Source organism: Vipera berus, assembly GCF_964194415.1.
Source record: "Vipera berus genome assembly, chromosome: 7".
Lineage (NCBI taxonomy): Eukaryota > Metazoa > Chordata > Lepidosauria > Squamata > Viperidae > Vipera > Vipera berus.
In genome coordinates this window covers 73968762-73983099 of record NC_138209.1, presented here as the reverse complement: position 1 = coordinate 73983099, position 14338 = coordinate 73968762, and positions in this window count along the sequence as shown.

The window sequence follows — 14338 nt, the reverse complement described above, 5'->3', positions numbered from 1 at the left end:
GACACAAATTAATTTACCAACAGGCAGATTTCCAAACTGCCTCTCTCATTCTATCAGCGAGAAAGCCGGCAACAGCGTCGGATCGTGTCACCGGGCGGGTGTGATGTATGTAAATGTGATTTGACTAAATTAATGCAATTGAGAATGTCATGTCGTTGACGCTTCCCTCTTGTGATGTTTCTATTCATAATATTTCAAATCAGTTCATCTGAGGTTGCAACTTGCTTAAAAATTCCCATCAGGTTCTGCAATTTCCACTTTTCTCTGCTCAACTTATGGAATGATCACCTGGGTGCTGGCAGGCAGGCACAAAGATAGGAAGAAAGGCGGGGATGGCATCTCAATTTGAACTGAAGTCTAAAATGCTTTTTAAAATGTTCCATTTCGACTTTGGAGACATTCTGTCTAAAACAACAGCTGAGAGTTGAGGGTTGCACAACTCAACGCAAAACCTGATGGGACAAGCTCACCGATGGTTTCAATATTGGTTCTGATTTTGAAATAGTTCTCTACTCCAAAATGGCAGCATCTTGATGCAATTCTGCCTCTGTAAAATGTACAGAATTGCAAGGGGGAAAAAAGGTTTTCTAAAATTTACCATATTATAGGAATATGGAAGTGAATAAGGACCTTGCTCTGGATGAATTTCATTCATTCATGAAATCTTAAAGGGGGAGAAAAAAGAATAAGTTTGTTTGTAACTATTATAAAGATCAGAAGTCATTTCTTTAAATATATTTTTATTTTTTTTCTATCTGTACTTTTTAATTTTTCAGGTTTATTGTGTGTGAGTGTGTATATGTGTGCATATTCTTCTTTATTGATATTCACACACATGCACATATATACATACATATGCACACAAATATCAAATATAATATCAAATATAATATTAAATATAACAATACAATACAATACAATGCAATAAGTTGTTCTTGTTGTTCAGTTGCTAAGTTGTGTTTGACTCTTCGTGGCCCCATGGACCACAGCATGCCAAGCCCCCCTGTCTCCACAGTCTCTCAGAGTTTGCCCAAACTTATATTTGTTGTATCGATGGCACCATCTAATCATCTCATCCTCTGCCATCCCCTTCTCCTTTTCCTTCCATCTTTCCCAACATCATCAGGGTCTTCTCCAGGGAGTCCTCTCTTATCATTTGGTGGCCAAAGTATTTGAGCTTCACCTTCACTATCTGTCCTTGCAGCTATACATTGTGATTGTTCAGTTGCTAAGTCATGTCTGAGTCCATGCAGCCCCATGGACCAAAGCACATCAGCCTCTCCTGTCTTTGTCTCCTGGAGTTTGCCCAAAATTCATTGTGTTGATGACTCTATCTAACCATCTCATCCTCTGCCGTCCCTGTCTCCTTGGGCCTTCCATCTTTCCCAACATCTCATTGTCTTCTTGAATGAGTCCTGTCTTCTCATTTGGTGGCCAAAGTAGTTGAGCTTCAACTTCAGAATCTGTCCTTCCAAAGAACAGCCAGGGTTGATTGCCTTTAGGATTGACTGATTTGATCTCCTTGTATTCCAAGGGATTCTCAAGAGTCTTCTCCAGCACCACAATTCAAAAGCATAAGTTCTTCAACACTCAGCCTTCCTCATGGTCCAGTTCTCACAGCTCTACATTACTCCTGGTAAAACTATAGCTTTGACTATAATAATATCATTAATATAATTTATTTAATAGGCATTAATGTTTGGCAGGCCTGATTTAGACCAGAATTTCAGGCTTAGAGAAGGTAACAGCTAGTCCTTGACTTACGCACTCACAAAATTAGAATTAGAATAGAATAGAGCTGGAAGGGACCTTGGAGGTCTTCTAGTCCAGCCCCCCGCTCAAGCAGGAGAACCTGTACCACCTCAGACAAGTTACTGTCCAGTCTGTTCTTATAAACTTCCAGTGCTTGATGGAGCGCCCACAATTTCTGGTGGCAAGCTGTTCCACTGGTTGATTGTCCTCACTGTCAGGAAGTTTCTCCTTAATTCCAGGTTGCTTCTCTCTTTGATCAGTTTCCAACCATTGTTTCTCGTCCTTCCCTCTGGTGCTTTGGAGAACAGCCTGGCCCCCTCTGCCTTGTGGCAGCCTCTCAGATACTGGAACACTGCTATCACGTCTCCCCTATTTCTTCTTTTCTTTAGACTAGGCAAACCCAAGTCCTGTATATTATATTACAATTGTTATTATTATTGATCATCACATAGTCAGCCAGATGTTCAGACTGGGTTTGGCATTTTTGTCTATGTATGGAGTCCTTACCAAGGACCTGGGATAGTTTGATGGCATTATAGATTTTGTTGCAGGATGGAAGCAGTTCCTAGTAAGGCTGCCTTTTGCAATTGACTAATGGTGAATTTGTCAATGCCAATGATGTTCAAGTGGTTGTTGTTGTTATTGTTGTTGTTATTGTTATTATTATTTTTTATTATTATTACAAAATTTCTGTTATCATGCAAAAATTTGTTAAGTAAGTTTTGCTTCACTTTACAACCTTTCTTGCCCCAGGTTGTTAAGTGAATCACTGCAGCTGTAAAGTTGGTAATACAGTTGTTAAGTGAATCCATTTTTTCCCATTGACTTTGCTCATCAGAAGGTCGCAAAAGGTGATCACATGACCCCGGGACACGGCATCTACATGCCAGTTGCCAAGCATTTGAATTTTGATCATGGAAATGCTGCAACGGTCGTTAAGTGCAAAAGTCGAGGACTACATGCATTTTATTGGGAGACTGAAAGAAAGCAGACAATATTTTCGGGGCTTGTGTTAACCACGCATCTGAATAGGATGTGAGAAAAAAATGTCCTGCTACTTTGCAAATTATTCAGCTGGGTTCAGATGCATTTGGAAAAAAAGGAGAGAAAAATGTGCTGATTCTGTCAATGTGACTGAAAAAAAACAACAACAAGCTATGTGTCCTAATATCGGATTTGACAAAATACCTTTCTTCTCCTTTTTTTTTTCCTCCTCAATATTGCTAAACGAAAAAGAACTGTCTGTTCTTGTAAATCTGGGCGATGTAAATTCCCGAGTCCTGTGTCTAAGACATTTTATTCTTTATTTTATTTTATATTTTTTTAAGAAAGAACATGTTACCCAATTATATCTCTAAACATTCACAACTCATGACAGTGTTTGCATTATCTATCTATCTATTTATTTATTAAAATAAAAAGAAAATAAACTTATGGATCACGAAATCAGCATCCCGTTGCCTGGCTACAAAATTAATTGGTGGTTTGTATCAAATCATTTATTTATTTTTTTAGATTAGTTGCTAGGATTAAATAAAAGAAGAAGGAAGGAAGGAGATTGTTCAGTAACCCAAACACATTGTTTATATAATAGGAATTAACCAGTGGAACAACCTGCCTCCAGAGGTGGTGAATGCTCCAAAACTGGAGGTTTTTAAGAAGAGACTAGACAGCCATTTGCCTGAAATGGTATAGGGTTTCCTGCCTGAGCAGGGGGTTGGACTAGATGACCTCCAAGGTCCCTTCCAACTACTCTTCTTCTTCTTCTTCTTCTTCTTCTTCTTCTTCTTCTTCTTCTTCTTCTTCTTCTTCTTCTTCTTCTTCTTCTTCTTCTTCTTCTTCTTCTTCTTATTATTATTATTATTATTATTATTATTATTATTATTATTATTATTATTATTATTATTATTATTATTATTATTATTATTATTATTATTATTATTATTATTATTATTATTATTACTTATGACCTGTTTACAGACTTATAACTGTTGCAGGATATAAATAAACAAAAATAAGAGTGGGGATCAGTGAAAGAAAGATACACCCACTGAGGCTGCACATTGCAAATTGTAACTAAAATTAGAGTTAATCCTGCACAGCAAATCTTTTTTTTTTTACCTGTTGGATTTCTGAAAAATCATCACCAAAAACGCCTGCTATTACAGTTTGATTTTAGGCTCTATAATCATCATACCTGCAGATTCTCAATGCAGAACTGGTGCCCGTACATGTCAATAGCTGAGAGGAAGATCGATTCCACCTGACTGTGACGGAGTTCAGGTGGGAAGCGATGAGCACCTAAGTAGGAAACAAAAAGTCACCGGTTGTTTGAACATCTTTACAAATAATTTAACTCATTTGAAAGTCAACTTGGGATTTCAGATTTTGGGTGGCATTACAGACTATTTACAATTATTTGATCCTAAGTGGTTCACACTGGCTGACCGAAGCAAAATAGATAGGTCTACCTCAACACTTAAGTAATTAGAGGCTCTCAAGATGCCTAACCAGGCATGTAGGAATAATGAGATGTTAAGTACCCACAATATATAATAAAGGTTTTGGTGATTCCTAAAGGTGGACTTTGCTGTTGCATCCTGCTGTGTAGGTTTAATTTTGCAACTGAGCAGAAGGATCAGCTTTTGGATATTTAGGTTGTCCCACAAGATCAGACCTAGCAAAGGGATCGTGTTGTACTATAAATGCACGCTTGGATAATATGAGGAGACCTTTGAGGTCATTGCATTAACCTTGTGAGAGGAAAGGTTTTTTTAACAAGAGGTCCAAGGGCAAGCATGTCAAACTGCTGGCCCGCAGGCCAGATGCGTCATGCCAAAAACGCACCCACCCCATTGCCGGCAATGGGGGAAAAGTTGCGATAAGTCATGCGACGTCACGTGACATCGTAAGTTTGACATGCCTGTCCAAGGGGATGCATCACTCACTTTCTGCAGTGACCACACGGATCATTCTGCATGTTGTTGTTGTTAGTTGTAAAGTTGTGTCCAACCCATCGTGACCCCATGGACAATGTTCCTCCAGGCCTTCCTGTCCTCCACCATCTTCTGCAGTCTATTTAAACTCACACCTACTGCTTCAGTGACTCCATCCAGCCACCTCATTCTCTGTCGTCCCCTTCTTCTCTTGCCCTCAACCTTTCCCAGCATTAGGCTCTTCTTCAGTGAGTCCTTCCTTCTCATTAGGTGGCCAAAGTATTTGAGTTTTAGCTTCAGGATCTGGCCTTCTAAAGAGCAGTCAGGGTTGATCTTCTCTAGGACTGACCGGTTTGATTGCCTTGCAGTCCAAGGGACTCGCAGGAGTCTTCTCCAACACCACAGTTCAAAGGCCTCAGTTCTTTGGCGCTCGGCCTTTCTTATGGTCCAACTGTCACAGTCATACATTGCAACTAGGAAGACCAATCATTTTGCCTAGTGTTAACATTTAGAAGGGCTGGACAACATTTCTGAACGATGCTTTGCCATACAAATGGAACATCTACTTGCCAGACCTTAAACCAGTCCTCACCTGGGACTCAGGTGAGTCAGCTGTCCTATTCTTGTCCTACTTCAGATCAGAGAGAACATTAATCAGAACGTTTTGAGCAACCATAACGGTGCAGGGCTCTGTATGTAGCTTCTGTAACAAGCTTCTTCAAACTTGGCCCTTTTATGACTTGGGGAGTTCAACTCCCAGAATCCCTCAGCCAGGCACGCTGGCTGAGGAATTCTGGGAGTTGAAGCCCAGCAGTCATAAAAGGGCCAAGTTTGAAGACCCCTGTTCTATAATATAAATGCTACTATTTTTATAGAATACATTCAATATATCTGTCCATATTGAATTCACTTCAATGAATTACAAAAGGCAGCTTTAACATCATCAACATCTGCCTATCCTGGTGCTTGGGAAGGACTACCTGTCCCATAATAACTGGGACTGGTAACATTGTCACTAAGCAACATGATCATGAAGTCAGTGGAACGGCTTGCCTTCAGAAGTTGTGGGTGCTCCATCACTGAAGGCTTTTAAGAGAAGACTGGACAACCATTTGTCTGGAATGGTATAGGGTCTCCTGCTTGAGCAGAGGGTTGGACTAGAGGACCTCCAAGGTCCCTTCCAACTCTATTATTCTATTAATTTTTGGCTTAATAGCTGTATAAAAATGGCAAATCCAGTGTAAACCCCTGGCTGAATGTGTCTGACCAAGACTTTCGATAGGTAGACAAATATGCCAAATGCAGTCTGAACATCTGGCTGAGTGTGTGACGAACCATAATAATAATTTATGAAATATATATGCTGAAATTCTGGAGGAGAAAGAAAACAAAATGAAGCATTCCCTGGTTCAAAATATTAGAATTTAAGCTCAACTTGTCAAAAGTACTTTTAGAGATTTAATAGGTGGTTGTTGTTGTTGTTTTTTCTCTGCCCTTCACTCCCATCAAAATAAACTTCCAAATGCCATCTTACGCACAACGTGAATGGTTGAAAAACAACAATAACAACAATGAGAAAAAGAAGAACACCTTGTGTTCTTTTGCATTCTGAAAGAGACATGATGATTTGTTTACATTTTCCCTGAAATTTGTCTGGAGGAACATTGTGCGTTATTTGTTCTGAACGTCTTCCCTGAATTCAGAAATCCGCTTGGATGATTCATTCATAATGAAATTCCCTGGAGCATTTTATTGGACTTCAAGTCCTGGCAGCAAAAATATACTGAGAGAGAGAGAGAGAGAGAGAGAGAGAGAGAGAGAGAGAGAGAGAGAGAGAGAGAGAGAGAGAGAGAGAGAGAGAGAGAGAGAGAGAGAGAGAATAAGACACACCTTGCTTCAACAGAGAATGGAAAAACTTCATAAGATGACTGTCTACGGAGATTCTCAATGCCTAGCTAAATGTCTATAGTTGGGGAGGTGCTTCATCATGGGAAGTTTTGAAGAAGAGACTGGACAGTCACCTGTCTGAAATGGGATAAGGTCTCCTGCTTCAGCTGGGGGCTAGACTAGAAGACCTCCAAGGTCCCTTCCAGCTCTATTCTGATTGGTTTGCTGATTGATTGATTGATTGATTGATTGATTGATTGATTGATTGATTGAGATTCTCAGCCATCAGGTCATGGTTGTCCCAAAGGCAAGCGGGCTTTCTTGTTTTGCTAGAAGATATTTCACTTTGCACATCCAAGAAGCTTCTTCAGCTCTGACTGTATGGCGGAGAAAACTGCAGGATTCAGGTGACCTCGGGGGCACAGGTAAATCTCCGAGTGGCCTCAAGGATGCTCAGAAAGAATGCTAATGACTACGTGACTGCAAGGAATATCAGTCCATCCATCCTGCACTTTTTAGTCAGAACTGAAGAAGCGTCTGGAATGAGAAGCGAAATGTTTTCCAGCAAAAGCAAGGAAGTCTAGTCGCCCTTTTGAAAGAAAGCCCCTTTGGGAGATTCATACGATGACCTATTAAATGCAGCAATTCCTTTTTTAAGGGCATTCTCTAAATTCCTTATAATCCAAGTATTCTGTTGTGTACAACCTTAGGACCCATCTCAGCTAACCACCCAGGAAAGCAGAACTTTTGAAACAGGCATTTGACAGGTAGGTAGGTAGGTAGGTAGGTAGGTAGGTAGATAGATAGATAGATAGATAGATAGATAGATAGATAGATAGATAGATAGATAGATAGAGATAGAGAGATATAGCTATAGAGATACAGATACAGATAGTTAGATAGATAGATAGAGATAAAGAAATAGAGAGATAGAGATAGATAGATAGATAGATAGATAGATAGATAGATAGATAGATAGATAGATAGATAGATAGATAGATAGATAGATAGTAGAGCACTTAATATAAAGCTATCCTAAAATAGCAGTTAGATGTTACATAATGATAACATCTTTACCAAAGGAGGCTCATTAGCTCTGCAGCTAAAATGATCTGGAGAAGACCAATTAGAGAATTAAAGCAAATTGAATAAAGTTCTTGGGTTTCCAGGAACCCAAGCCTCGAAAGCCATTGTCTGGGTAAGCATTGAAAGAGTTTAAAAAAATCCTATTAGCTAGCATCACCAAGTTGCCTATCTTGCGATATATCAAGGTGTGTGTGTGTATATATATATATATATATATATATATATATATATATATATATATATATATATATATATATATATATATATATATATATATATGGGCTAAAGACAGGGATCCAAAGGATGAAAGGATTACCGTAGTATTTCCAGTTGCGACAATATTCCCTAAAGTAACCTAAGCCAAGAAATGCATTCAAACTGATGTGCAAAGTGCACATCAGTTCCTGAAAACGTCATTCATCATAATGCCAAGTTATGCTGCTCTATAAATGAATAAACAAACAAAGAAACAAGAAACAACTTGACAACATAGCTTTGACTTCATGGGATAATGCTTAGAGATAAAAGACTGTTATACCTAGAGGGGCATGACCTACAGATTGGTTGCCATGCCTTTCTGTGGTATGGAAAGAATGAAATACATAAATATTTTCAAAATCATTTTATAAGGAATGCACTTCTTTTAGAACGGGAAAAAAGAAAAAAAAATAGATTAAGATACCTCAGTGGCTTTCAACAATGGAAGCTTTTGCTTACCCAAACTTAATTAACTATGATAAAGTTGTGACTTATAAAGATATATTGGATAATGAAGGAAAATTGAAAGACAGACAAGATTTACAACAACAAGGTATTGACTTAGCATGGTGGCCATATTTGCAAATCCAAACGAGATATGAAAAAGATGTGAAAGCCATGGGATTTTATAAAGAACAGACAGTATTTGATCAAATATTGTTAAAAACAGCTGAAAAGTCGATCAAGACACTTTATAGATTTCTACCAAATCTAAAGATGGAAGAAGGACTTCGTGGGCCACATGGCCAAGAATTCATCTGAAGAATTTTAATCTCTCTTGACTTTCTGCATATGTCCTATGTTTACCTCTAGCCTTGCTTACATTCTTAAACTGCACAATAATGGGGAAAAAAATAACCCTTAAATGTTTCTCACAATGAGTTGTGTTTCCTTTTTGGTATGTTTCCACAGACCCCTGACCTCATCACTCTGCAGGGAACTCAATGCAGTTCCATGCTGCATTTGACATGGTTTGGGCAGAATCCAGCAATGGACTCGTGGAAATAAAGCTCTCACTTCTGTACCAGAGCATGAAAATGGAGCAAGAAGGAGTGTTTGAAAATAAAATACAATAAAAACTCTGCTCTGTACCAGAAAAAGCATGCTCTTAGACTGGAACGATGAGCAGAAATTGGAAATAAATGCCATCTAAAGAATGGCCCTTGATGTTATTATTATTATTTTTTTCTGCCCAGCAAAAGCTAAGATTGAATTACATCCTCCGGTACCTCAACACAGCAATTCTATAATATATCAAGCACAGCACCAGTCCTTGGCCCAATGCCCCTGCAGTTTTCTCGCCTTTGGTCTTCCTAACATAGACTTGAGTTGGCATCTGTCAACTCGAAGACCAAAGAAGACATGCTGAGTTTCTTCTGAGCAGTTTCTTTAGCGTTCCTCTCCTATAGACAGAACTCTTGCCAAATTAAAGCAACTACTTGTATTGTTAAGGATGTAGTCTGAGAATTTCTACAAAGTAAGTCTTAACCCTCTTACTCCTAATTGAACTGTCTCAACTTTGCTGCCTCTTGCTTCTTTGGAATGCACTCCTTCTCTTCTGGGAACCCAAACTACATTCACTAAAGATAGACAAGATAAGATGATAAGGTAAGCTAAGGTAAGGTAAAGTAAGGTAAGGTAAGGTAGGCTAGGCTAGGCTAGGCTAGGATAATAATAATAATAATAATAATAATAATAATAATAATAATAATAATAATAATAATAATAATAATAATAATAATAACAACAACAACAATAATAATAATAACAATAATGATAATAATAATTGAGAAGAAGAAGAAGAAGAAGAAGAAGAAGAAGAAGAAGAAGAAGAAGAAGAAGAAGAAGAAGAAGAAGAAGAAGAAGAAGAATTGGAAGGGACCTTGGAGGTCATCTAGTCCATCTAGTCCATCTATACCATTTCAGACAAATGGCTGGCCAGTCTCTTCTTAAAAACTTCCAGTGTTGGAACATTCACAGCTTCTGGAGGCCAGTTGTTCTGATCAATTGTTCTCACTATCAGGAAATTTCTCCTTAGTTCTAGGTTGCTTCTCTCCTTGATTAGTTTCCATCCGTTGCTTCTTGTCCTGCTTTCAGGTGCTTTGGAGAATAGCTTGACTCCCTCTTCTTTGTGGCAGCCCCTGAGATACTGGAACACTGCTATCATGTCACCCCTCACCCTTCTCTTCATTAAACTTGTTGTTGTTGTTGTTGTTGTTGTTAGCTGCGAAGTCGTGTCCGACCCATCGCAACCCTATGGAAAACATTCCTCCAGGCCTTCCTGTCCTCTACCATCTTCTGGAGTACATTTAAGCTCACGCCTACTGCTTCAGTGACTCCATCCAGCCACCTCATTCTCTGTCGTCCCCTTCTTCTATTGCCCTCGATCTTTCCCAGCATTAGGCTCTTCTCCAGTGAGTCCTTTCTTCTCATTAGGTGGCCAAAGTATTTGAGTTTTAGCTTCAGGATCTGGCCTTCTAAAGAGCAGTCAGGATTGATCTCCTCTAGGACTGACCGGTTTGATCGCCTTGCAGTCCAAGGGACTCGCAGGAGTCTTCTCCAGCACCAGAGTTCAAAGGCCTCAATTCTTTGGCACTCAGCCTTTCTTATGGTCCAACTTTCACTGCCATACATTGCAACTGGGAAGACCATAGCCTTGACTATGCGCACTTTTGTTGACAGGGTGATGTCTCTGCTTTTTAGTGTGCTGTCTAGATTTGCCATGGCTTTCCTCCCCAGGAGCAAGCGTCTTTTAATTTCTTGGCTACAGTCCCCATCTGCAGTGATCTTGGAGCCCAGGAAAATAAAATCTGTCACTACCTCCATTTCTTCCCCATCTATTTGCCAGGAATTGAGAGGGCCAGATGCTATGATCTTGGTTTTCTTAATGTTAAGTTTCAACCCAGGTTTTGCACTCTCCTTCTTCACCCGCAACAAGAGGCTCTTTAGTTCTTCTTCACTTTCTGCCATTAGAGTGGTATCATCTGCGTATCTTAGGTTGTTGATATTTCTTCCGGCAATCTTAATTCCAACTTTTGATTCATCTAGCCCTGCCTTTCTCATGATGTGCTCTGCATATAAGTTAAATAGGCAGGGCGACAGTATACAGCCTTGCCGGACTCCTTTCCCAATTTTGAACCAATCAGTGGTTCCATGTCCAGTTCTCACTGTTGCTTCTTGACCCGCATATACGTTTCTCAAGAGACAAATAAGATGGTCTGGTACTCCCATCTCTTTAAGAACTTGCCACAGTTTGTTATGATCCACACAATCAAAGGCTTTAGCATAGTCAATGAAGCAGAAGTAGATGTTTTTCTGGAACTCCCTAGCTTTCTCCATGATCCAGCGTATGTTGGCAATTTGATCTCTAGTTCCTCTGCCTCTTCGAAATCCTGCCTGTACTTCTGGTAGTTCTCGATCCACATACTGCTGAAGTCTAGCTTGTAGGATTTTAAGCATGACTTTACTAGCATGAGAAATGAGTGCAATGGTGCGATAGTTTGAACATTCTTTGGCACTGCCTTTCTTTGGAATTGGGATGTAAACTGATCTTTTCCAATCCTGTGGCCACTGTTGAGTTTTCCAGATTTGCTGGCAAATTGAGTGTAGCACTTTTACTGCACTGTCTTTTAAGATTTTGAATAGCTCAGCTGGAATACTGTCACCTCCACTAGCTTTTTTGTTGCTCAGCTTTTCTAAGGCCCACTTCACTTCACATTCTAGGATGTCTGGCTCGAGGTCAGTGACCACCTCATTGTGATTATCTGGGTCGTTAAGATCATTCTTGTATAGTTCTTCTGTGTAATTTTGCCACCTCTTCTTAATCTCTTCTGCCTCTGTTAGGTCCCTGCCATTTTGGTCCTTTATCATGCCCATTTTTGCATTAAACTTTCCCTTCATCTCTCCAATTTTCTTGAAAAGATCTCTGGTCCTCCCTATTCTATTGTTTTCTTCTATTTCTTTGCACTGTTCATTTAAGAAGGCATTCTTATCTCTTCTAGCTATTCTCTGGAATTCTGCATTCAATTGGGCATATCTATGTTTTTCTCCCTTGCCTTTCGCTTCCCTCCTTTCCTCATCTATTTGCAAAGCTTCCTCAGACAGCCATTTTGCTTTCTTGCATTTCTTTTTCTTTGGGATGGTTTTGGTTGCTGTTGTACAATGTCGCGAACCTCTGTCCATAGTTCTTCAGGCACTCTGTCTATCAGATCTAATTCCTTAAATCTATTTGTCACCTCTACTGTATATTCAACAGGGATATGATTTAATTCATACCTGAGTGGCCTAGTGCTTTCCCCTACTTTCTTCAGTTTAAGCCTAAACTTTGCAAGGAGAAGCTCATGGTCTGAGCCACAGTCAGCTCCTGGTCTTGTTTTTACTGACTGTATAGAGCTTCTCCATCTTTGGCTGCAGAACATATAGTCAATCTGATTTCTGTGTTGACCGTCTGGTGATGTCCATGTGTAGAGCCGTCTCTTGGGTTGTTGGAAAAGAGTGTTTGCTATGACCATCGTATTCTCTTGACAAAATTCTATCAGCCTGTGCCCTGCTTCATTTTGTACTCCAAGGCCAAACTTGCCTGTTATTCCAGTTATCTTTTGGCTTCCTACTTTAGCATTCCAATCCCCCATGATGATAAGGACATCATTTTTGGGTGTTAGTTCTATAAGGTGCTGTAGGGCTTCATAGAACCGGTCAATTTCATCCTCTTCAGCACCGGTGGTTGGGGCATAGACTTGGACTACTGTGATATTGAATGGTTTGCCTTGGATTCGAACTGAGATCATTCTGTCATTTTGAGGATTGTATCCCAGTATTGCTTTTCCTACTCTTTTATTGACTATGAAGGCTACTCCATTTCTTCTGAGGGATTCTTGCCCGCAGTAGTATACCTGATGGTCATCTGAATTAAATTCACCCATTCCTGTCCATTTTAGTTCGCTGATACCTAAGATGTCGATGTTCAGTCTTGTCATCTCTTGTTTGACCATGTCCAGCTTTCCTTGATTCATGGATCTTACATTCCAGGTTCCTATGGAGAAAATATCTTTACAGCATCGGACTTTCCTTTCACCACCAGACACATCCACAGCTGAGCGTCCTTTCGGCTTTGGCCCAGTCACTTCATTCTTTCTGGCGCTACTAGTACTAGCCCTCTGCTCTTCCCCAGTAGCATATTGGACACCTTCCGACCTGAGGGGCTCATCTTCCAGCGTCATATCATTTTGCCTTTTGGCACTGTCCATAGGGTTTTCATGGCAAAGATACTGGAGTGGGTTGCCATTTCCTTCTCCAGTGGATCACGTTTTGTCAGAACTCTCGGCTATGACCTGTCCGTCTTGGGTGGCCCTGCATGGCATAGCTCATAGCTTCATTGAATTACGCAAGCCCCTTCGCCACGACAAGGCAGTAATCCATGAAGGGGTCATTAAACTAGACATACCCAATTCCAGCAACCGTTCCCTACATGTTTTAGCCTCCAGTCCCCCAATCATCTTTGTTGCTCTTCTCTGTACTCTTTCTAGAGTCTCAACATCTTTTTTACATTGTGGTGACCAAAACCGGATGCAGTATTCTAGGTGTGGCCTTACCAAGGCATTGTAAAAGGATAGGATAGGATAGGATAGGATAGGATGGGATGGGATGGGATGGGATGGGATGGGATGGGATGGGATGGGATGGGATGGGATGGGACGGGACGGGATAGGATCAGAAAGGAGAGGAGAGGAGAGATGAAATAACCTTTATTGTCATTTTTTACTGTGAGCACACTGGCACACAATAAAAATGAAATTCAGCTGCCTTCTCTTGAAAGAAAGTATATATCTATCCATACACACACATAATATACATAACATACATATACATACAGACATACAGCATCAGAACTAGCAGTGACTTCTTCATCTCCTAAATGAGGAGCTTTCTGCAATGGTTTCACTGAGAAAGCATGAGTTGTAGTTGTCTAGAGCCTATATGGGAAGAAGAAAGAGGGGGCGGGTGGGAGAGAGAGAGAGAGAGGGAAAGAATATATATATATATGTTTGTTTTCTGAGGTTTTCACGGGTGTTCGTATGTGGATCTTTGGTTATTTGGGTTTTTCCCCGCGTAGAACTAAAGGTGTAGGGGCGACGTTTCGACGGAATCCCATCCGTCATCATCAGGCTGGTGGCTTCTGCTTCCTTCTTCTGGGAGAAGCATGTGGCTGTTTGTTCCTCTTTTTTAAACTGCCAGAGGGGGTGTGTTCTGTGGGTGGAGGTGTGCTCTGGTTTGGTGGGGGAGTAAGTGTGTTCTGATTGGGTGGGAGTGTGTTTTGAATGGTGGGTGTGTTCTGATTGGGTGGGGGTGTGTTTTGAGTGGATGGGCTGGTCTCAGCTGCCAGCCTTAGACCTGAGCTGGTGAGTTGTGCTGCTTTTGTT